Source organism: Chiloscyllium plagiosum, chromosome 16 (assembly GCF_004010195.1).
Source record: "Chiloscyllium plagiosum isolate BGI_BamShark_2017 chromosome 16, ASM401019v2, whole genome shotgun sequence".
NCBI classification, from domain to species: domain Eukaryota; kingdom Metazoa; phylum Chordata; class Chondrichthyes; order Orectolobiformes; family Hemiscylliidae; genus Chiloscyllium; species Chiloscyllium plagiosum.
The window spans coordinates 17738519-17761647 of NC_057725.1; the positions used below are offsets into that span (position 1 = coordinate 17738519).

Genomic DNA, 23129 nt, shown 5'->3' on the forward strand with positions numbered 1-23129 from the left:
AGGTACAGATCACTTCAACTTCTCAGAATCAAATGATACTGAACAACATGCAATCATTAGTGAACATCCTCAGTTTTGACTTTAACATGAAATAAATGTCATTTGTGAAGCAGTGAAAAATAGTTGGATTTTGAACACAACCCTGAGGAAATCTCACAAATATCAACGGAGATCATTTAATATGGGCAGCATGATGGTTCAGTGGTTAGCACTTTTGCCTCACAGCACCAGGGGCCCGGGTTGGATTCTAGCCTCAGGTGACTGGCTGTGTGGAGTTTGCACATTCTCCCTGTGTCTGGGTGGGTTTCCTCCTACAATCCAAAGATGTGCAGGACAGGTGAATTGGGCATGCTAAATTGCCCATAGGGTTAGGTGCATTATTCAGGGGTAAATATAGGGAATGGGTCTGGGTGGGTCACTGTGGACTTGTTGGACTGAAGGGTCTGTTTCCATGCTGTCGTGAATCCAGTCTAAAAAAAACACATCGCAGAGCAGAAATAAAACCAGTAGCCTTTCTATTCTTTCGGCTTCACTATCATGCCTCATTGTACAATAAAAGATTGAAACATTGAGAAGTCTAATCATTTGAATCTTTGTAAAAAGGATATTAATATCTATTAGACTATCATCAATCGCTCGGAAATATGAAGTTCTCATTTGTATCTTAATTGTGTTAATTCCTTAACCACATAAAAATATCATTGATTTAAAAGAACTTAAAATTGTTATCAGTATGTTAACAGGATGCAGATATCATTAACATCATTAAAAGGCAAAATAATAGCTTAGTATTCTCTTGATCAAACAGTTAATTTATTACTTTAACTGCACATAGGCTTAATTAATATAATTATAGTCTAACAATACCAATAATATAACGGTGCAAGGATATCATTAAAAGAGCTACATAGAATAATTTGAATTCACATAGCTCATTTAGAATTAAGGAGTGTTCCCTGTGCTGCACGTCCTCTCTCATTTGCATTTTCAGTTTGGAGTGAGGGATATTTTGTAACTGCATTTTTTGATGCAGATGCCACCTCGGTGCATGTGCTGGGACACATGCAATGCGGTTTCTCAAAATAGTGACCAATCCGGGACTCGTGAAGACCACTGACTGGAGCGGTGTGAGAATAAAAGTCCAGAGGAGGGAGAAATGGAAGATTTCAAAGCATGGCCTTGGCCAAGAAAGAGAAATGACCACGAAAAGAGGAGAGCAGGAGGTAAAACAATGAGAAGATCAGACCATGGGAATAGACTGGGAGGTGTCTCCATTGTTGAAGATGTTGTCAATTGAACAAGTATTTAAACTAGAGAAGAGGAAAATCCGAAAGAGAATTCAGAGATTGAAGAAACATTTAGAGTGATAAAAGGAAAGGAAATGGAAATAAATTACTGATAGAAATCTTTTTGAATTCGTTTAAGTTAGCAGTTTAATTTTAGAGCGAACTATACTATAAACGGAAGAGCCTTGGGAAAAGTTGATGAGCAGAGAGATCTTGGAGTTCAGGTCCACTGTACCCTGAAGGTGGTTGCTCAGGTGGATAGAGTGGTCAAGAAGGCATATGGTATGCTTGCCTTCATCGGATGGGGTATTGAGTAGAAGAGCTGGCAAGTCATGTTAAAATTGTACAAGACTTTGGTTCGGCTGCACTTAGAATACAGTTCTGGTCGTCACATTACGAAAAGGATGTGGACGTTTTGGAGAGGGAGCAGAGAAGGATGTTGCTTGGTATGGAAGGTGCTAGCTATGAAGAGAGGTTGAGTAGGTTCGGATTGTTTTCATTAGAAAAAAGGTGGGCGGGACCTGACTGAGGTCTACAAAATCATGAAGGGTATAGACAGGGTGGATAGAGATAAGCTTTTTCCCACGGTGAAGGATTCAATAGCGAAAGGTCACGCTTTCAAGGTGAGAGGTGAAAAGTTTAAGGGGGATACACGCAGAAAGTACTTTACACAGAGGGAGGTAGGTGCCTGGAACGCGTTACCAGCAGAGGTAGTAGAGGCAGGCATGGTAGGGTTCATTTAAGATGCATCAGGACAGATGCATGAGTAGGTGGGGAGCAGAGGGATGCAGATGGTTAGGAATTGGGCGAGAGGTTTAGACAGTAGATTTGAATCGGCTCAGGCTTGGAGGTCCAAATGGCCTGTTCCTGGACTGTAAGTTTTCTTTGTTTTGTGATGATGTAAATAAAAATGATGCACAGAATAGCAACAGGGGGATTAAAACAATGAGATTGGAGATAAGCAAAGATCACAGTTTAATGTTCGGTATAAATGTAAGTTTGCATTAACATTTTTCTGGAGGGAGATCAGTCAGAAACATTTCAAGGAGTCGTGCACATTTGATGTATTTATATTTGTGTGTGGATGGCAGAGCTATTAACCAATGCAGGATATTTGAAAAAAAATCATAATTACTATATACGGGCATTAAGATGGTTATTAACAGTTTAACATTTGCAAAGGCTATCGTCAATAGAGGGATTTAACTATTGTTTAGAGTGCATGGAAAAAGTCTAAAGCTATAAACAGATTTGTTGTTAAGAAAATGGAAATGAGTTTTTGTGTTTAAATAATTATTTTTTGTTTTCCTTGACCCAAATCTGATTATGCAAGAATACACCCTCATGGTACCAATGTAATTTTGAGCTTTCCTACTTTACTGGAGTTCTCTCAAGTATTTCAGAATAAAAGTTTTTTTCCCTCTTAGGTAATGTCCCATCCTCATCTTTGTGTCTAAATATTTAATTCTAATATATAAAAATCAAAAAACTTCCTTAATTCTATTGAAGATTTGAAATAATGCTATCTTCATATTAAAGGTGCATTATGAAGAGTAATTTTTTTGTGTTAATTATTGAATACATTGTAGCAGACACAGTTGATCAAAGGAGGTGACAGGAATCCACTCTGACTTACGTGTCAGAAATTTTTGACATTTTAGTTTCTAAATGTCGGATTTCACAGTTCAGCCAAGCATCGGGACCTTGCTATCTTGTCCAGATAATCCAAAATTCAGATAATCAGCGTTCGGATAATCGAGGTTCCTCTGTCGTTAAGATAAAATGATCTTGTTATGCTGCACCGAGGATGCAGAGATGTCACAATATGATTTAGGCAGGGTGAGTGGATGGGAAAATGCATAGCAGATACATTATAATGTGGATAAGTGTGAAACTATCCACTTATAGCAAAATTAGGAAAGCAGGTTATTATTTGAATGTATATTGAGAGAGTTGAATGTTCAGTGAGACCTGAATGTCCCAGTCCACATCCACCCTGTCAGGATTATATAGTCAAGGCATCTCCTATTCTTCTGAACACCAGCAGATACAAGCCAAGCCTGTTTAGCCTTTCCTCATTAAGAAAACTCCTCATGCATTTCACATATTCACCTGGAAAACATTACCTGAATTACCTTCAACATATTTACATCTTAATGTACATACGTTTAAACTTAAATGATAATTTCATGCTTTGTGAGATGTAAAATTCATCTTTCAATTAGCTAGCTTGGAAAGGCAATGGAGTCAAATTTGGAAATGTGTCCATAAGCCATTTTTCAAGTTTTGAATTGCAAAGCAGAGAGAAAGAGAATTGAATGTGTAATGACAAGAGGGGCAAGCCTGTCTTTCTTATTGTTTTTCTCAGCCACTCTGAAGTAAAGAAAAAAGACAGACTGGGGAAAAAGCCATTAAGGAAGAACTCAACAGTATCTAAAACCTTGGTCACTGCAAGTGATACCCCCAGTCAACAATTAAACAATTGTGGCCTCAAGTTAAAAATCTAACACCTCAAGCTCTAAGGAGTTTATACAGTGCAACCCTATATTTCTCTGTCTGTACCAAATACACTCAATGATTTGTAAAATTATTATGTGTGTGGGTGTGTGTGTGTGTGTGTGACCATGATTTTATTCATTTCCTGGTGTTTAATCAGGAACAAAATTTCTCTCTTTTTTAGCTCAAGAAAATATGACATAACATGAAAACAAAAAAATTGGCTCCTTCACTTTGATTGAGTTAAATACCTTTTTTAGTTAACATGTGACCTAGGTATGTGCTGAAATTAACAAAATATACTTGTGTGACCAACCAACACCGGGTTTAAAGAAAGAAGCTCAATTACCCCTAGTGAGTTTTGAGAAGATTTGTAACCACGGTTCAGGTTCTGGATGTAGGTTTGCTCGCTGAGCTAGAAGGTTCATTTTCAGATGTTTCATCACCATACTAGTTAACATCTTCAGTGAGCCTCCGAATGAAGCACTGGTGGCGTAGCCCACTTTCTATTTGTATCCACGCTCGTTAGTATCCTTACTTACGGATGAGGAAGGACACCACTTTGACTAGGACAACACATCTTAGATTAGATTAGATTAGATTAGATTACTTACAATGTGAAAACAGGCCCTTTGGCCCAACAAGCCCACACCGACCTGCCGAAGCGCACCCACCAAGACCCCCAACATTTACCCCTGCACCTAACACTACGGGCAATTTAGCACGGCCAATTCACCTAACCTGCACATTTTTTGGACTGTGGGAGGAAACCGGAGCACCCGGAGGAAACCCACGCAGACATGGGGAGAATGTGCAAACTCCACACAGTCAGTCGCCTGAGGCGGGAATTGAACCCGGGTCTCTGGCGCTATGAGGCAGCAGTGCTAACCACTGTGCCACCGTGCCGCCCACATCCATCTGAGGACAAGCCAAACAAAGACATGCATGAGAACTCCTAGAAACATGGCATTCCAACCAGAACTCTATCAACAAACACATTGACTTGTATCCCATTCACCATTCACTGAGAAAAAGAACAGGAAATGATATCAGCATAGGAAGTGACGTCACCACAGGAAATGACATCACCGACCCAAGGAAACTCAAACATACAAATAGAAAGCAAGCTACACCACCAGTTCTTCATCCGGAGGCTCACTGAAGATGTTACCTAGCAAGGTGATAAAACGTCTGAAAACGAACCTTTGGGCTCAGCGAGCAAACCTACAACCAGATCCTCAATTATCACTCTTTATTTTATTGTAACAAGGGCCTAGGTTTATAAGGTAAACTTAGGGATGAGCTTAGGGTATTTATTCCACAAATAATGATTGACATGTGGATGAGACTTCCAGGTGGAATATTGGAAACAGAAGCTCAGTCAACGTTCAAGAAAAGATTAGTGCTGCCACCAGAAGGATAACTCCTGATGGATAAATTTAATTGAACAAGTAGCAGCGTTCCATGTACACTTACATCTTGAAATAAATCCTCAGTGTTTGTGGTACAGTTTTTACTGTTAATAGTCATTCAAAGCCTTTGGTGTGATTACATTTCCCAGCATTTTCCCTGTTGGGAAGGTCAACCCGCTTTAAATGTCTTTTCTGTAGAAAAAAAAATGCAAAACAATTCTTGAGCTATTATTACATGCAAGAATGCTTTCAGATTGTGTTGGCTGTGATTAATCAGCATAGAAACTGGGAATTATTCACAGAATTCCAGTGTGGTTCCACCTGATGGAATAATGCTGCTTAAACAGTTTGAGGAAATAGAGAGCAGAATAATGTTGAAAGTCTTAGCAGTGCATTTAGGAAAGAGTCATGTTGAGGATGTGGCTGATGAAGATTGTGTTTATGTGACTGGCATAAGACAAGCAACTGGCAGTAAAGACATACAATTCTTCTTATTTGTTGTTAGTTCCTCTTCAGTTTGTCTTAGTTCCTATTCATTGCAGGAGAAGAGGTAAATTGTGTGATTTTGTTACCAAATGGAATGTTTCAAATGGGAACTAAATAAGTACAAGATAGAAAAAAGAACAGGAAGGTATAATGGTCTAGTTAGATGTGGTTTGCAACAAACATAAATATCGAAACGGACCAATTGAGTGGAATGGTCTGTGTTCTAAATTCTCTGAAAATCTAAAGACTGAAGTTTTGCTTGCAGCTCCAGGGATGTGCAAAGTCAGGAAATTTTCTCAGTACATTAATTTGAATGAGGAGAAAATGCCCTGAGCTTCCAGATCTTTCTTTGAGTGTGATGAGACCTAACTGTAATCAGGCTCACTGCCTCCCACAATAGTGTGAAAGCAACCACAGTGGTTGCAGGTTCCAAGGTGGGTTCCTTGAAAGGTCCTCTTCAGTGCTCTGGGATTTCATCCTCATTGTAATGAAAATACTAACCAAGAAGAGCAAACAACTAGCATTCAAACACCCTCACCTTCACATTTCTCAATCACCATCCATGCCAATTCATGCCTCCGCCTTTTCTCATAGCTCATGTACTCTCCATATCAACTCATGGCCTCTACTCAATCTCTCCACCCATCTCTAATGCTTGTCCTGGCCAAAGAATAACTTAGTTCCAATTCACTTCAGCTCATGACTTCCACTCATCCCCATGGCCTTTTAAACTCTAATCTAAGTTAATGTAAATGCATTTCTTGTGCAATGTCCCCTCACCACCACCTTTGGTCATAGAGTCATAGAGATGTACAGCACAGAAACAGACCCTTTGGTCCATCTCGTCCATGCCCATCAGATATCCCAACCCAATCTAGTCCTATCTGCCAGCACCTGGCCCATATCTCTCCAAACCCTCTTATTTATATATCCATTCAGATGCCTTTTAAATGTTACAATTGTACCAGCCTCCACCACTTCCTCTGGCAGCTCATTCCTTACACAAACCACCCTCTGTGTGAAAACATTGCCCCTTAGGTCTGTTTTATACCTTTCCCCTCTCACCCTAAACCTATGCCCTCTAGTTCTGGACTCCCTCAATCCAGGGAAAAGACTTTGTCTATTTACCCTATCCATGCCCCTCATGACTTTATAAACCCCGATGAGGTCACCCCTCAGCCTCAGACACTCCAGGGAAAATAGCCCCAGCCTGTTCAACCTCTCCCTATAGCTCAACTCTGGCAACATCCTTGTAAATCTTTTCTGAACCCTTTCAAGGTCCTTGTGCTTTCGATGCTAACTCTGTTTTCACTGTGGGAAGATCTCAGGAGCCAAAGTGAGATGAAATTAAGTAATATTCTAAATATTTATTACAGACTTAACTACTTAACTATCTCATAACTGTCTCTTTGATAGAAGTCCATTCAATAAGGTCAAATCTCTTCAAATACTTACTGCTTTATAAAAGCAGATGTTTGTATTCATTGCCCTACGTCATATTGCAAATCAAGTGGAGCAAGACAGAGAAAGAGGTCATTCAATCCATTGTGTTTGCACTGGCTATTCAAATGAGCATCATTACTGTCAGTTTTCCCAGAACATTACACATTCTTTCTGTTCAAATAATCAACCAATATCACTTGGAGCTGTCAGTCAGACTTTCACTTTTCAGGTCATCTGTATGATCATGATCATTGTCGAAACACTCTCGAATCTTGTCATGATTGAGCTCAGGTTTATGTTAGAAAACAGTGAGAGAAATTGCAAGCCCCTTTTGTTTTCAACCATAGGTTGGGATTTTCAAAAAATCCTGATGAAGGGCTTTTTCTCGAAAAGTCGATTTTCCTGCTCCTTGGGTGCTGCCTGACCTGCTGTGCTTTTCCAGCACCACTCTAATCTTAACTCTGATCTCCAGTATCTGTAGTCCTCACATTCGCCCATTTTCAAAAATTTCAAGAGCAAAAGACCTGACTGTTCCATAGACCTTATCCAACTTTTCTTATATTCACGTACACAAGTTGCAACCCAAAAGATGATTTGACATTTCCCAAAGAAAACCTGACCCCTGCCAAAGGCTACCTGACCTGTTCAAAGAATGCTAATAGCTTTCAACATTTACCTCAAAGTATAAGAGTCGTGTGTCAGTGTCCTAATGGAGATTACTTCTGAGTGAGGCCAGCTGTACTTTTAAATGAGCTGCTGCCTCTGTTAACTGCAAAATACGACTTGCCTCTATCCTTACTGCCTATGAAAATTGTAGGTGACATGTGGGTGTTTGAAACTTGGGACTCAGTAATTAATTGGGGCTAAGGCATGGATCCCATCAATTTTCTCAACATTGAAGCTGATGTCATTTTGCTGGAGCCCAGTTAATTCTATCTAAATGCCAAAGGCTTAAAACGATACAAAAATAAACAACAGTGAGGTTTTCTGGAAACAAATACTTATATTTAAAGTTATTGTTAATAATTAAACCATAAAAACCATAAGATTTAGGAGTAGAAGTAGACTTTTCAGCCCATTGTAGTTACACTGGCATCTTTTCCACACCATTTCCTCCACTACATTGATGACTGTATCGGTGCTATCTCATCTCCCACAAGGAGGTTGAACAGTTCATCAACTTCACGAACACCTTCCACCCTGGCCTCAAGTTCACCTGGACCATTCCTGAGACCTCCCTCCCTTTCCTGGACCTCTCAGTCTCCATTTCTGGTGACCGACTCATACACACATCTACTTCAAACCCACTGACTCCCACAGTTACCTGGGCTACACCTCTTCTCACTCCCCCTCCTGTAAAAATGCTACTCCCAATTCCTCCGCCTCTGCTGTATCCGCTCCCAGGAGGAGCAATTCCACTCCAGACTATCCCAGATGGCCTCCTACTTCAAGGACCGCAATTTCCCCTCCCACGTGGTCAACAATGCCCTCCAGCCCATCCCCTCCACTTTCTGTACCTCCCCCCCTTGAACCGCACTCCTCCAACCGCAACGAGGATAGAACATCCCTGGTCCTTACCTTCCACCCTGCCAATCTCCAGATACAGTGCATCATCCACTGCCATTTCCATCACCTAGAGTCAGACCACACCACCAGCCATATATTTTCCTCCCTATCATTCCCTCCGCGACTCCCTTGTTAGGTCCACGCCCTCCCCCGCACCAACCCATCCTCCACTCCTGGCACCTTCCCTTGCCACCACATGAGGTGTGACACCTGTGCCCACACCTCCCCCCTCACCTCCATCCAAGGCCCCCAAAGGATCCTTCCACATCCAGCAGAGATTTTCCTGCACATCCAAACATCTCATCTTCTGTGTCCATGGCTCTTGATTGGTCTCCTCTACCTTGAGGAGACAGGATGCCAACTCGCAGAATGTTTCAGGGAACATTTCTGGGACACACGCACTAAACAACCCCACTGCCCTGTGGCCAACCACTTCAACTCCCCCTCCCACTCCCCCAAGACCATACAAGTCGAAGACCTCGTCCACTGCCAAATCCAAGGCACCCAACGCCTGGAGGAAGAATGCCTCATCCTCCGCCTTGGGACCCTCCAATCACATGGCATCAATGTTAATTTAACCAGTTTCCTCATCTTCCCTCCCCCCCCACCTTATCCCAGATCCAACCCTCCATCTCAGCACTGCTCTCTTGAATTGTCCTACCTGTCCATCTTCCTTCCCACCTATTCGCTCAACGCTCTGCTCTGACCTATCACCTTCACCATCACCTCATCCACCAGCGACCTTTCCACCAGCTCACCCCACCTCTATTTATCTCTCAGCCTCTCTTCACCACACTCGCCTCGGGTGACTGTTTATGTGGAGTTTGCACATTCTCCCTGTGTCTGCATGGGTTTCCTCCGGGGTGCTCAGTTTCCTCCCACAATCCAAAGATGTGCAGGCCAGATAAATTGGCCATGCTAAATTGCCCATGGTGTTGGGTGCATTAGTCAGGGGTAAATATAGGGTATGGGAATGGGCCTGGGTGGTTGCTCTTCAGAGGCTTTTATTGTTGGGCCAAAGGGCCTGTTTCCATACTGTAGGGAATCCAATCTGTACAAATCACTGAACAGTTGGCTGAAGAATTAGATTAGAAAGTTCCTGACCACTCTCTCAACTGCATCCCGTCATAGTCTTCTCTCTGCTCATTGGTAAACACTTCAGAGATATTATAGATGGCTGACCACCAAAGGAATATGCTGATGCATTCAGTTCATGGCATCTAAATGCATAACACTCAACATCACTGAGAATGCCAAGTAATTAACAAGTAGTTGTTTGAAGTTCCACAAATTGGATTTTACCAATTCAATGAATGTGAGCAAAGAGGCAAAAGCATTGGTAAACTGGCAACAGAAGGATCAGGTGGGAATATTGATATTTTCCTGCTGTCACAGGATATTTTGAAAGCAGGTGACAGCTGCAGCTCTCCCACCTCTCCTTTTGGCCATTTTTACCCTCACACTAGTATCAGAATGACTCCCTACCACTTACCAGGTGTATTGAGGTGACCAGGAAGCCTCTAAGTGACTTCCTGAGTGGACAATTGGCAGTGGTAGGGTGGTGAGGACATAAGAACTTAAGATATAGGTGTAGGAGTAGGCTATCTGGCCCCTTGACCCTGCTCCACCATTTAAGTCAGAGCACTGAGTAAAGGAGAAAATGCTGGAAAATCTCAACAGATCTGGCAGCATCTGTAAGGAGAGAAAAGAGCTGACGTTTCGAGTCTAACTGACCCTTTGTTAAAGCTTTGACAAAGGGTCAGTTAGACTCGAAATGTCAGCTCTTTTCTCTCCTTACAGATGCTGCCAGACCTGCTGAGATTTTCCAGCATTTTCTCTTTTGGTTTCAGATTCCAGCATCTGCAGTAATTTGCTTTTATTCACTGAGTAAAGGAGTTGGGAGGTCATGTTGCGACTGTACAGGACATTGGTTCAGCCACTTTTGGAATATTGTGTGCAATTCTGGTCTATAGGAAGGAAGTTGCGAAACTTGAAAAGGTTCAGTAAAGATTTACAAGGATGTTCACATGGCTTTAAGACTCAGAATGTTCTGGTATATTGCACCTTATGTGTCATGAGATATATCTTATCAAGAATGCATGATTGCCTGGTATTGACCTTTACACCAGATCAGTGTCTGTAAAGATCCATCTGCTCACTCATTCAGCCAAGTGGAATTGGAAACTTTTATGAAGCTGAAAAGTTTTCGCTCATCTAATTATAACAAAATGTTATGTCTACATTTCTCCCAACAGCCATCAATTTCTCTTTAATGGATCAAAGGTGAAAGGCAAGCATTCACCCAACTGCTGTCTTATTCAAAATATCATGCTCTGATTGCTTTTGCTATATCTGCAGAGGTTAATCAGAGCCATGTTGTCTTATGATCAGATCTTTGGCTAGGTGTCCCAATTCATTAAGGTACCAGATGCTGAGAAGGCCCCAGGTGACTTTCATGGCCATTGGTCTGAATGTAAGGTCACACCCCAGGTGCACCCAGTGAAGGGGATGAGCATGGACCCTCCTATAATTTCTTTTACCAGCACCTTGGCACCTATTGTGCTGTCTGGTAGGAAACTCGGGTCTTTTCCCAGCAGTTGAGATTTGGTCGGCTGGGATATCCCTCATTACCGATCCAGGCTTGCTCACCTCACCCTGGGGAAACATGACAACCTTTCCTTAGATCCAAAATCCCAGTCACTTTCAGGAAGTAATTTAACCCCATTTTTGCTCTCAGTCCTGTCTTTACAGATAATAACATCTGCAGTCAGAGATTCATACAGTGCAGAAAAGGCCCTTTGGCCAATTGAGTCTGCACTCTCATTACTACCATCAAAAGTCTGCTAATTGCAATTTCCTGCACTTGTCCCATGTCCTTGAATGTTATGATATTTGAAGTGCTCATCCAATTATTTTTTGAAGGTTGTACGATTTCTGACCTCCACTACCTTCCTAGGCAGTACATTCCAGATTCCCAGAGAAAACATACTTTCCCAAATCTTCCTCTAAATCTCTTGACCCCTACTTTAAATCTATGCTATCTCATGATTGACGCAATTGAGTCAGATCTGTAACCTGGATTATGACTGATCCCTATTCTCTGCAAGGACAGCACGTGCCAAGATAAACCGCATTGATTTCCCTGCAGCTTCCAGACCTGCCCGGCCTACTTGCCACCAAATCACATGTTTATTGGCCACACCTTTCATATCTTTACCACCTCTTTCCATTCTAAGGAGGGCTCCCAGTATTTCCCTCCCTCCTCAGTTTCCTGTCACTCTTCCGACTTCTAAACTTCCAGTTTAGTTGGAAGTGATGGGGTTGGGGGGGGGAATCCTTTGGAACAGGATTTTGTGGACAACTCACAATCATCAGCCAATATGGCTGGCTGCCTGAACCCAGTCACTCTCTATTCACCGAGGTTAATTCTTATTGGGAGCAGGATGGAGTTTTTAAACTACTCGAGAATAATTTTAATGCGTTTTTTTGTAAGTGGCTTATGTCTTCAGTGCTAGATCCTCTGCTCACAAGATAGCTTCTTAAGCTTTTTAGATCCTAGAATGTCTGATCAGGAGATTTCCTGAAGGTATTGAATTTTTGATGGCATTAACTGGTGTAGGTTCAAAAACCATTTTTACTGCCTTGTAATTAGTGGCACTTTCCTCAGGTAAGAGCGAGTAACCTTGATGCACTTTACTTGAAAACTTACTCTGTAATTATAAGGATCCATGTTGCATTGGACATTAACTGTTGTATCACCCACTCAAAAGACAAGAAAGGCTTTGCCTTTGTATGCTCCAATTTAGGAATTCAATAAGCAAAACAAGTTGTCTCCACCCTTCTTCACCATGTTCTGTTGTTGAAATTTCACACATGATTTATCCAGGAGGGTAATGGCGAAGTTGACAATAAGTCAACCAAGGTCTTGGTACCAATATTAACATGAGCAGTCAACTCGAAAGTGGTGAAGTAGAATCTCAGTCCAAAATATAGATAACCATTGCTCCTGTTGCTACTCTTTATAATTTGTTATTTAGCTAACCGAAACTTGAAAACAAATGAACAAGAGAGAGAAAGACAAATAAGATTGAGGTGCAATAGAAATCAAAAGCAATGATGCTGTCATGAACATATATAGAGGTGAAACTGTGTAATTTGCTGCAATGTCTCCCAGTCTCAGTCTCCCTCTCAATCTCAGATGATAATGAAATGCTCAAGTTTCACTTTGATAGTGAACAATGTAATTTGATTCCTCCCTCAGGTGCATTGCCATCCTAATGGGGGCCTATGTATTGTTGTTCTCTGTGTAGAGCTGTATGAACAGATCCACTAAATGCAGTACTATGTCTTGTAACATAAAGATTAAAGGGTTATAGAGAGGAACAGCTTCTTAAATGAACACAGTAGAAATACTGAATATTAAAACAGTTCTCATTAAATCTTAATTAAACATACTGTCAAGATAAATCAGCAACAACTGAGGCTTTTTTTTCAGACAAAGCCACAAAATGTTCTGTATGTGCCATGTTGCCCTTAGTTTACAATGAATTATGGTCTCAACCTCCAGAAAAAGGAGTTTCGGATCAAAGGCATTAACTTACTTCTGGGAGTCATAGCCTTCGCTCTCTCCCAACCCTCTCCACCCCCGCAACCACACAACATCAACTCAGTATATCTCATTTCCGTTTATTCACAGAACAGAAGCTGAATTATCAGAACATCCTATTATTAAAACAGTGCTGCCTATGTCAAAATCCCTTGCTGAACACTGCATAATTCAGCCTTTGTTCTGAGTCTTTAAACCAAGAAAAAGGAAACTGATAATTTGTTTACATCATTTTACATTGATTTTAAGAACATTGAAAATAAAGCTTATTCATTTGCTAGGAAAAAAAAAGACATTTTAACTTGGATATCTGGAAGAGTGTTTGATGTACAATACAGACTGGGTACAGAAATAGTCCTGGAAGTCATTTTCATTGAGCAACATAACAATACAGTGGCATTGCATACATCATTGAGATTTTCTCACACAGTGAAATCAGCAAATTTGGAAACTCTGTAAAATTATTATATAGTTATAATTCATTTTCATCAGAGTCTGTACAGCAACCAATTATATGACATTGTAAAAAAGTAAATGCTGACTGGTTAACTCACAAGTGACAGAATCATAAGTGGGTTCTGATGCTTCACTACTGTGGATGTGGAATAATTTCATAAATAAATGCTGCTTGACTTTATTTTTGAGAACAAACAATGAAACCGAGCCATGGCTGGCAAAATTTAATAAAGACAGCTGGAACATACTTCATGTGGAAAGGAAATGACGTGATGCGTACTTCATGAATGGTACTGAAAATAACTAAAGCTATAGTTGTAAAAGACCTTTGAGTCTTTGTAGACTAGATGCTTAAACTATCTAACCAGTTCAGCACAGCAATCAACAAAGCCAAATGGGCATTGGCTATGTCACTTAAACAACGTATTATAAGTCATAGGTAATCAAAACCAAATTGGACAGCACGTGGTCATTTTGTGCTTTGTATATTTTACACTGCAGAAAACCAGACAATGAAGGATAGCACTGGAGCCTAATTTTTGCACACTTTGTAATGGTTTGCTTGCAGAGGTACACATTATAAGCATTCTCCTTGAAATCCAACAGTCACAGTTTCAGCTTTGACAAAAGGTCAGTTAGACTCGAAACGTCAGCTCTTTTCTCTCCTTACAGATGCTGCCAGACCTGCTGAAATTTTCCAGCATTTTCTCTTTTCCTCCGGATGCCACCCCCCCCACCTCAACAGCTTCTAACCTCATAACCTCATACTCTCCTAACCCCGGACAGCTCGTTTCTACCTACTCCCCAAAATCCACAAGAAGGACTGTCCTGGCAGGCCCATTGTGTCAGCATGCTCCTGCCCCACTGAACTTATTTCCTCATCAGCTTTGACAAAGGATCAGTTAGACTCGAAACACCAGCTCTTTTCTCTCCTTACAGATGCTGCCAGACCTGCTGAGATTTTCCAGCATTTTCTCTTTTAGTCACAGTTGCAGCCTGCTCCTATAGACTGGAGCAAAAGTGAATCCCAGTTAATTCCTACTACCTACATATTATTAAATATCCAATTTACTGTATAGTTAACGTGTACTATATCCCATTTACTCAATGCAATACTGCTTTGCAACAAAGAAAAGCAGAAGAATGATCACCTGTCTTGGAACTGCCAATTACAAGTAATACAATGGGTCCTTCAGCTTTAGAATATTTGTGAAATGATGTTACACAGGTATGCAACCTTGTAATGGCACAGGAAAGATAAATCCAGAAAATTAAATCATTATGTAAGACAAAGAGAAAGGAGTTGCAAACTGACAAAGGGTGAATTAGGAGGAATATCAGCAAGTATTTCATCACATGGGTTGCGAAACTTGTGTAATGGCCTACCAGCTGGAGAAATGGAAGTAACTCAGAATCACGATTTGGAGATGCCGGTGTTGGACTGGGGTGTACAAAGTTAAAAATCGCACAACACCAGCTTATAGTCTAACAGGTTTAATTGGAAGCACTAGCTTTCGGAGCACTGCTCCTGATGAACCACCTAATGAAAGAGCGTCGCTCCGAAAGCTAGTGCTTCCAATTAAACCTGTTGGACTATAACCAGATATTATGCGATTTTTAACTAAGAATCACAACTAATTGAATGCTCTAACTGGAATACATTAGCATCATTTTGTACAGTTGAACTGAATTAAGAAAAAAGTACTGTTATTTTCCAATTGTTTCCACATTTGACATGAAGTTAATAGTGGCTGAAATTCGGTGTTGCTAGTGTCCATCATATGGTACACAGTCATATTTATTGACATCAATCAGTTCCTGAAGAAGGGCTTATGCCCGAAACGTCGATTCTCCTGTTCCTTGGATGCTGCCTGACCTGCTGCGCTTTTCCAGCAACACACATTTTCAGCTCTGATCTCCAGCATTTGCAGCCCTCACTTTCTATCAATCAGTAATAGTTGTAAAAAGGTCATTCAATTGCAGTCACAAGGAACACAAATCAACACATGCAAACTCAGAATATGTCGCTTAGTTGATTAAAATTTATCACCAAACACCATTTTGGCTTTATTTTGATTGCAAATTTTCTGGAGTTTAGAAGAATGAGGGGATCACCTTGTGATCATATTGAATGGCGGAGCCAGCCCTAAAGGTCAAATGGCCTAGTCCTGCCTCTGTTTTCTATGTTTGTGTGAAAGTGGGGTTAATCAAGATTCCACTCATCAGAAGTAGCTACAAAATTGTAACAGGACGAGACCAGGGTAAAGACAGTAAAGATGTTCCCAATCACTGGGAAGTCCAGAAACAGGAGTCATGACATAAGGATTTGGAATAGAACATTAAAACTGAGATAAGAAGAAATCTCTTCACTCAGAGGGTGATGGGCCTGTGAAATGCACTGCCACAGAAAGTGAATGAGGCCAAAATATTGAATGGTTTCAAGGAGGAGTTAGATATGGTTCTTGGGGCTAATGAAATCAACGAGTATGGTGAGAAAATGGGAACAGACTACAGAGTTAAATAATCAGCTGTGATCATATTGAAGGGTGGAGCCAGCCCTCGGGTTCAAATGGCCGAGACCTGCTTGTGTTTTTTATGTTTGTATAAAAGTGGGATTAATCAAGATTCCACTCATCAGAAGTACCTAAGCTTAGCTGATTTTTTTGGTTAATTAAATCTGGATTTTATGGACAAATTTTATTCAGGGTTAAGAATTGCATACTTCATCTGAAAACACTTTCATTTCATCTTAAAAACATATGATCCTGCTACATTTTAAAACTTGCTGTTTACATTGACTTGTGTAATAAATTAACTCTCCACTTTGTTGATTACATTTTATCTAATGATTTATATGTTATTTCAATATGATGGAGCCATTTTCCACCATCATTGTAAAACATTTTGATAGGATAGTATAAAGTTGCACTCTTCCATGTGCATTTTTAGGCCATTCCTTGTCGAGTTGAAGAAAATATTGAGATCAATCAACTTGAACTTGAAATGAACGTAAACAGATTGCTGAAAATTGCTGATTTGAGCAACTATCTATGTATTCCATAGATTCGTGAGCAACGTCAACATTCAGTATTCAAAGAGCTGCTACACTGAAATAGAGTGAACTCAGCTGGTTTTGCCAGATCAGTAAAACTCTTCAGCAGTTGAATCTGTCTTTCCTTTTCTGAAATAAATCAATGTCATTAACTTCAAGACACAGAGATCTCAAGAGTCACCAGTATTCAGCTAAGCCAACACAAATGGGGAAGTGTTGATATCGTGGTAATGTTACTTGACCAATAATGCTGAAACCTAAGCTGATATCCTCAAAGAGGTTCAGGTCCCATTATGGCAGATGGTAAAATTTGAACTAAAGCAAACAGAATAAAAAGCTAACCCAATAACAACCATGTAATATTTGGATGGTTGTTAAAAGTCATCATTACAGTTGACTAGTTAGAAATATATCAAGGGAAATAAATACAATGCAAATAAAAATGTGAACTATGATATAACACTGGTGCACTATCTATAAGATCTGAGTTCAAATTCTACTTTTGAACTTGATAGTCACAGCAAGTATGTCATAATACAGCCAAAGAGTTTGATTGTCAATCTCCAAATCCTTCCAATATTCCTATGACAAGGAGTAAAAATCATAGAGCTTCCCAGTTAGTCAGAACTATGCAGTAGCTGCAGCCCAGCAACCACCCCTCATTAATAGACTCAAACGGCAGGTTCTTGCAATGAGCAAGTGTCATCCTAATTTTTAGGCACTAGCACACAGATGCAAACTACTGATGTTGTGATAATAACAAAACTGTGAACATTTGCTTTTATTATTATGTTAAACCAAAAGCAACTTCCTGTATTCATACATTCACAATTAAATGTAGAAATCCAAATGCTATGGTCACTGATTCCTAGCATTTCCAAAGGGTGAATTCCTATATGTGAAAATTAATTAGAAGGTTGATTATGTTTACATGTCCTTTCACATTGTACAACACTATTCTGTCTGCAAAGACTCTTGAGAAAGTTATATCTTTGTTAAATAAAGTGGATTTGATTTTTTTAAGCAGTGTTCTTGGTGATAATTACTTTTCAAAAACTTCTCTGATCCTGGAAAATTAACTTTATACTTATGGAATATTAAATTTCTCCTTCCATGATTAAAAAAAACCCATTAACATCGAGAGTAAGAGATTGTTTTCTTAAATTTAGGATAACTCTAGTTTTTATGTGTATGTCTAATCTACAAATTGCATTCAGTAGAATTATTTTAAAAGATGAATCATAAAAATTACTGGTTGTTATTCCTTATTTTGTTTTTAATGAACATTATTCAATGTAATTAGCTATTTTACCTGTTTAATGGCATCATTGTTTCTAGGTAATAAAAATTCTTATAATTTTTGTCAGGGTGAAATTAACATTGTAAAAGGTGAAATCCACATCGTGGAGCTTGTTAAATTTAAACTGAAGCAAAGATCAAGATCACCATTGCTTAGCCACTGACTGCAAAATTTCAGGCCATTAATTTTTAACATTACATTCTGAAACATTGTCCAATTGTTTTGGTTCAGAACATATTTAACAATTGATGCTATGCAAATGAGATTGAGCAAAACAATTATTTTTAAAACATTGACCTGAATCTTGCAGTTCCAGAAATCTACCCATAAGCCTGTTGTGCACTTTAGCATCCTATAGACATCCTAATGCAGGCACATCGGCTGCAATAATCCTGGACATTTACATTTCAAAACAGGCGATCTAGGGATGTGCTGTGAATGTCTCTTACAATGATCTCACTATCAGAGGTTTGAGCTAGCTATGTGGGTCTCACTTGGATATGTACTGTGGAAGTGATGTACTGGTTAACATAGACAGAATGGACAGTATCATTGAACTAATTAACAGAAATGACGCCCTCCCCAATCAGTCCCCAATTGCCCCTGCCCAACTCTAACCATTACCATCACCAACTCCCCACCCTGACCTGATTGCACATTGGCCAGTGCCAGTTACAGCTATTATTTGACTACCTGCTCCTCTTCTGATATCACTCACCCTCACTGAATCACACACTCACTCACTAAAAGATTCAAGGCAATTAAAAACTGAGCTGAGTTGTGTAGCCAATGTTTTTTATTTGAAAAAGACATGTAACTGTCTTTGACAGTCCCTTCTGCATTTGCCATGTGTGCCTTGATAAACACCCTGCTGATTCCAATGGAAAGAAGCATTCAGAGATCCAGGAGAAATATTTAAGAACAAGTTATGCACCCAGCATGACAGACATGTACTGGCAGGAGACTTGATACTAACCCAACGGGTTTGTTGGAAACCCACAGCATAAAACCTTCCCCAAGTGCATGTTTAACTTGTAGCTTTGAACTGTTAGCCACAGGCTTCAGTCCCTTTTGGGGTAAAGTTATGAGTTTCAATCCAACATGCCTCAAGGATCTAATTGGCAAAGATGCTATTTCTATTCAGAAACTAAAAGTTACATTTTCAGCTATCATCTAAGGGTCACAGATGAAAAAACCTAGTCGTATTGGGGAAATAAGCAGTTATAAAGAATTACAGTCTTAGGGGCATAAATAAAGATGGGATTTTGATTTTGTCAGTAGAACTAATAGAGGTTGTTAGACATATTTCATTTTGAATAACTAGCAATGAAGGTAATTTCATTATTAGTTTACTTTGAAACTCAGCGACACACTTGAAGGTTCAAATCTATTTGTAAGATCAAATTTAAAACCTGTTCCTGAATCTATCAATCTGTAAATGGAATCCTTTTCTGAAGAGTAAGAAATATTTATATCTTCCCTTATTAAAATGAATGCAATTGCTAACTAAAAATCCAATATCCAGTATCCGAAAAGAACACATTGAAGCACTGCATCTTTTTAATTACTCCAGAGTCTATAATTCCCCATGTTTTCTCCGTTGCAAGGCCTCAGCTAGTCAAAGTTGAAGAGCATGGTGCTGGAAAAGCACAGCCGGTCAGGCAGCAAGCGAGGAACAGGAGAGTCGACATTTTGAACATAAGCTCTTCATCCGGCATATGCCTGAAACGTTCACTCTCCCATTCCTTGGATGCTGTCAGAAAGGCTGTGCTTTTCCAGCACCACACTCTTCAACTCTGATCTCCAGCATCTGCAGTCCTCACTCAGCTAATCAAAGACAACTTCCCAACCAATCAACATCCTTTTCTGTTGTACTACCGTTGAAGATCTGGACTCGCCCACCTCCCCCGCCAAGAGGGGCCTCTCAGTTTGGTGATCAGTCAAAAGAATTAACAGGAGTATGGTCTGTTTAAAGCAAGGTTACCAGTTTATTACGATGTCGGGCACAGTTTTGTCCAGCAACACAGAGGTTGACAGCTTCTGTGTTCCTTGGACAAAACTGTGCAATTACATTCAAAAATTACACATTATTTGTAGGCTTTTAAGAGACAGCACAGCCTTAATTACAAGAAAAGACCAATCAAATGTAATAAGGTGACATGATTGACAGCAGGCTAATCCAATGATATTCCCTGGGAAATGTTTTTTTTTCTTACGTACATCATCATTTCACGCTGCAGTTCAAGATTAGTTCAAGTGGTCAGTTAATGTCTTATGATTCATTTTATGAAGACTCCATTGTCTGCTTTATCCTCTAGTTCAGCTAACTCAGCAAAGCAGAAATGCAGGTTCACAGTGTCAAATCATAACTTGAAGCCATTTTGTTGTGTTATTTTAAATTGAAAAGTCATTTTGTGGTTAATAAAAGCCTACACATACTTGTTGCTTCTGATAGCAATAGCTATTTCAGGTGAGTTTGAATTTCCTCTGGAAAATAACTCAGTTAATCCCAATTTTTGACATCTTCCTCATTGTCCAATTTAGTTGGAAGAGTATCCAATTCAGAATCCTCTAAACTTGGTTCCTCACTCTGTGTTATAACCAACAACACATTCTCCTTTTGCATTCCTTCCCTGTCAAAATACCTTTTGAGCATATTTACGTGACACACTCTGTGAAATTTGTTTTCTGTCTGGAGTGTTTATCAAATAGTTCACCTCACTCAATTTCTCCTTAATTTGATAAGATCCACAAAATCTTGCTTTTAAAGGTTCACCGATCACTGGAAGTAACACTAACACAGAGAATATAGAACATAGAAGAATACAGCGCAGTACAGGCCCTTTGGCCCTCGATGTTGCACTGATCCAAGCCCACCTAACCTACACTAGCCCACTATCCTCCATATGCCTATCCAATGCCTGCTTAAATGCCCATAAAGAGGGAGAGTCCACCACTGCTACTGGCAGGGCATTCCATGAACTCACGACTCGCTGAGTAAAGAACCTACCCCTAACATCTGTCCTATACCTACCACCCCTTAATTTAAAGCTATGCCCCCTCGTAATAGCTGACTCCATATGTGGAAAAAGGTTCTCACGGTCAACCCTATCTAAATCCCTAATCATCTTGTAACACCTTACCTCTAATGGCAAAATTGCAAGTTTTTGATTTCCTATCTGCTTCCTATTTCATTGTCTGCTGTGTTACTTTTAAATGCTGTCTAGCCAACTCTCCCGCTCTAGTTAATCATTCCCTAAAATCCGATAGATAGTCCAAATGGGTGGTCTCTGAATTCTGACTTACCAATTTCTCCTTAATCAATTTGAGGTTTCCTCTCACTTCATGCCCAAAAGCTAATTCAAATGGATTGAATTTGGTTGATTCATTTGAATGTATCTCTGATTCAAAAAAGTACAAACCAAATTCTTTCATCCCAATTGTCTTGATAGTCTTGACTACAAGCCCTCAAAATGGTTTCTCATGTCTGTTGCCATCTTCCTAGTGCTCCCTGCGACTCTGGATGGTACACAGTAGATTGGAATTGTTTTATTCCTAAGCTGTCCATAACTTTCTTGAATAATGTTGATGTGGTGTTTGACTCTTGATCTGATTATATCTCTGTCGGTAGTCTGTATCTAGTGAAAACTTTGAGTAAATCCTCTCCAATCTTTTTGGCAGTGATATTGCAAAATGGAATGACCTCTGGAAATCTAGTGGGCACATCCATTATTGTTAATAAATATTGATGCTCACTTTTTGTTTTCAGTAGGGATCCTACGCAATCAATTAAGTCTCTTGCAAAAGGTTCCTCAAATGCAGGAATTATTCCATGGAGCACCTAGTTCCACGTAGCTGTTTCTTTGACTAGCAGCCTCTGAACAGCCAGACTGCTTGCCTAAACCAAACCAAACCAAGTAAAGCTGAGCTGGGAGAACTGGCCACTCCCCTTTCATTGTACAAGTGTTTTTTTTTAAAGTTGAAAGCCTTTTCCCTGAGGCAGGATCTGTTAGCTATAATCAAATTGGCCCTAAAACCTATCCAAACCAGATACCCTGGAACCTCTATCGTTTATGATCATTCTGAAAAAATAACCAAGGGCAATGTAACCTTATTAAAGGAGCAGCATCATCACACAATGCAGTATGTCTATGAATGCGAGCAGCATAAGTATTTGCCAGAAGTTTTTCAAAATAAAACTATTTGACAGAGTACAGAAAAAAAATAGTTTTCTGTTTAAATTTTAATACATCTCTGGAACCTTTGATTAAATCTTTGGTAAAGTAACATTTTAGTTTAATGATCTGGTAAAATGACCAGATTTGGAGAAAACTAAATTTTAAAGACTAGTTGCTTAGCTTGCATTTCCAGGACTAGAGAAAATTGGGGTGTAGTCTGACCAATATGTTTAAAATTTACAAAAGGATTTGGTCGGGCAGATTGTGTATATTGTATTTCCTCTGATGAAATTTGAAGACCAGGTGAATATGACATCAGAATTAGAGCTATGTCTCACAGAAAGTGTTGTAGAAATCTGAAATCTCTGCTTCAAAAGCAATATATGAATGTACACTTCAAGCTTCACAACAGGTCAGTTTCTGATAGGTAGGGTACCCAGAATATGGTACAAATAAAGAAAATTAAACTGAAATATACATATCAGCTAGGACCTTAACAAAAAATGGCAGGGTAGGGTCAAAGATCTGAATGACTGACTCCAGTTCCTAATGTCCTTTTGCCTCAGAAACTGCTCAAGTTTATCCAGATTAACCACATACTTTACTGTAAGATGGTTCAGCTGTGGTTAAATTTGATACTTACCCACGAGAACGAGGGTAGGTCCGATCAAGGACAGTAGTGGGAGACTGTGTATTGAGTCGGAAGAGATAGGAGAGGTCTTGAATGAGTACTTTTCTTCAGTATTTACGAACGAGAGGGACCGTATTGTTGAAGAGGAGAGTGTGAAACGTACTGGTAAGCTAGAGGAGATACTTGTTAGGAAGGAAGATGCGTTGGACATTTTGAA

The 23129-nt window shown here is 39.8% G+C and overlaps 1 protein-coding gene across 9 annotated transcripts in view; it reads left to right on the forward strand.

Annotated features, from left to right (window-relative positions):
- The window catches only part of lrrc4ca (leucine rich repeat containing 4C, genome duplicate a), a 994912-nt gene that overhangs the window by 834527 nt on the left and 137256 nt on the right, over window positions 1-23129 (forward strand). Inside the window, exon 6 of one of the 9 annotated variants that reach the window (XR_006313900.1) lies at window positions 1034-1344. The exons of the other annotated variants lie outside the window; for them this stretch is intronic. The gene's annotated coding sequence lies outside the window, so the exon portion shown is untranslated. Of the gene's footprint in view, window positions 1-1033; window positions 1345-23129 lie in introns of those variants that run through there. 9 annotated transcript variants of the gene reach the window in all.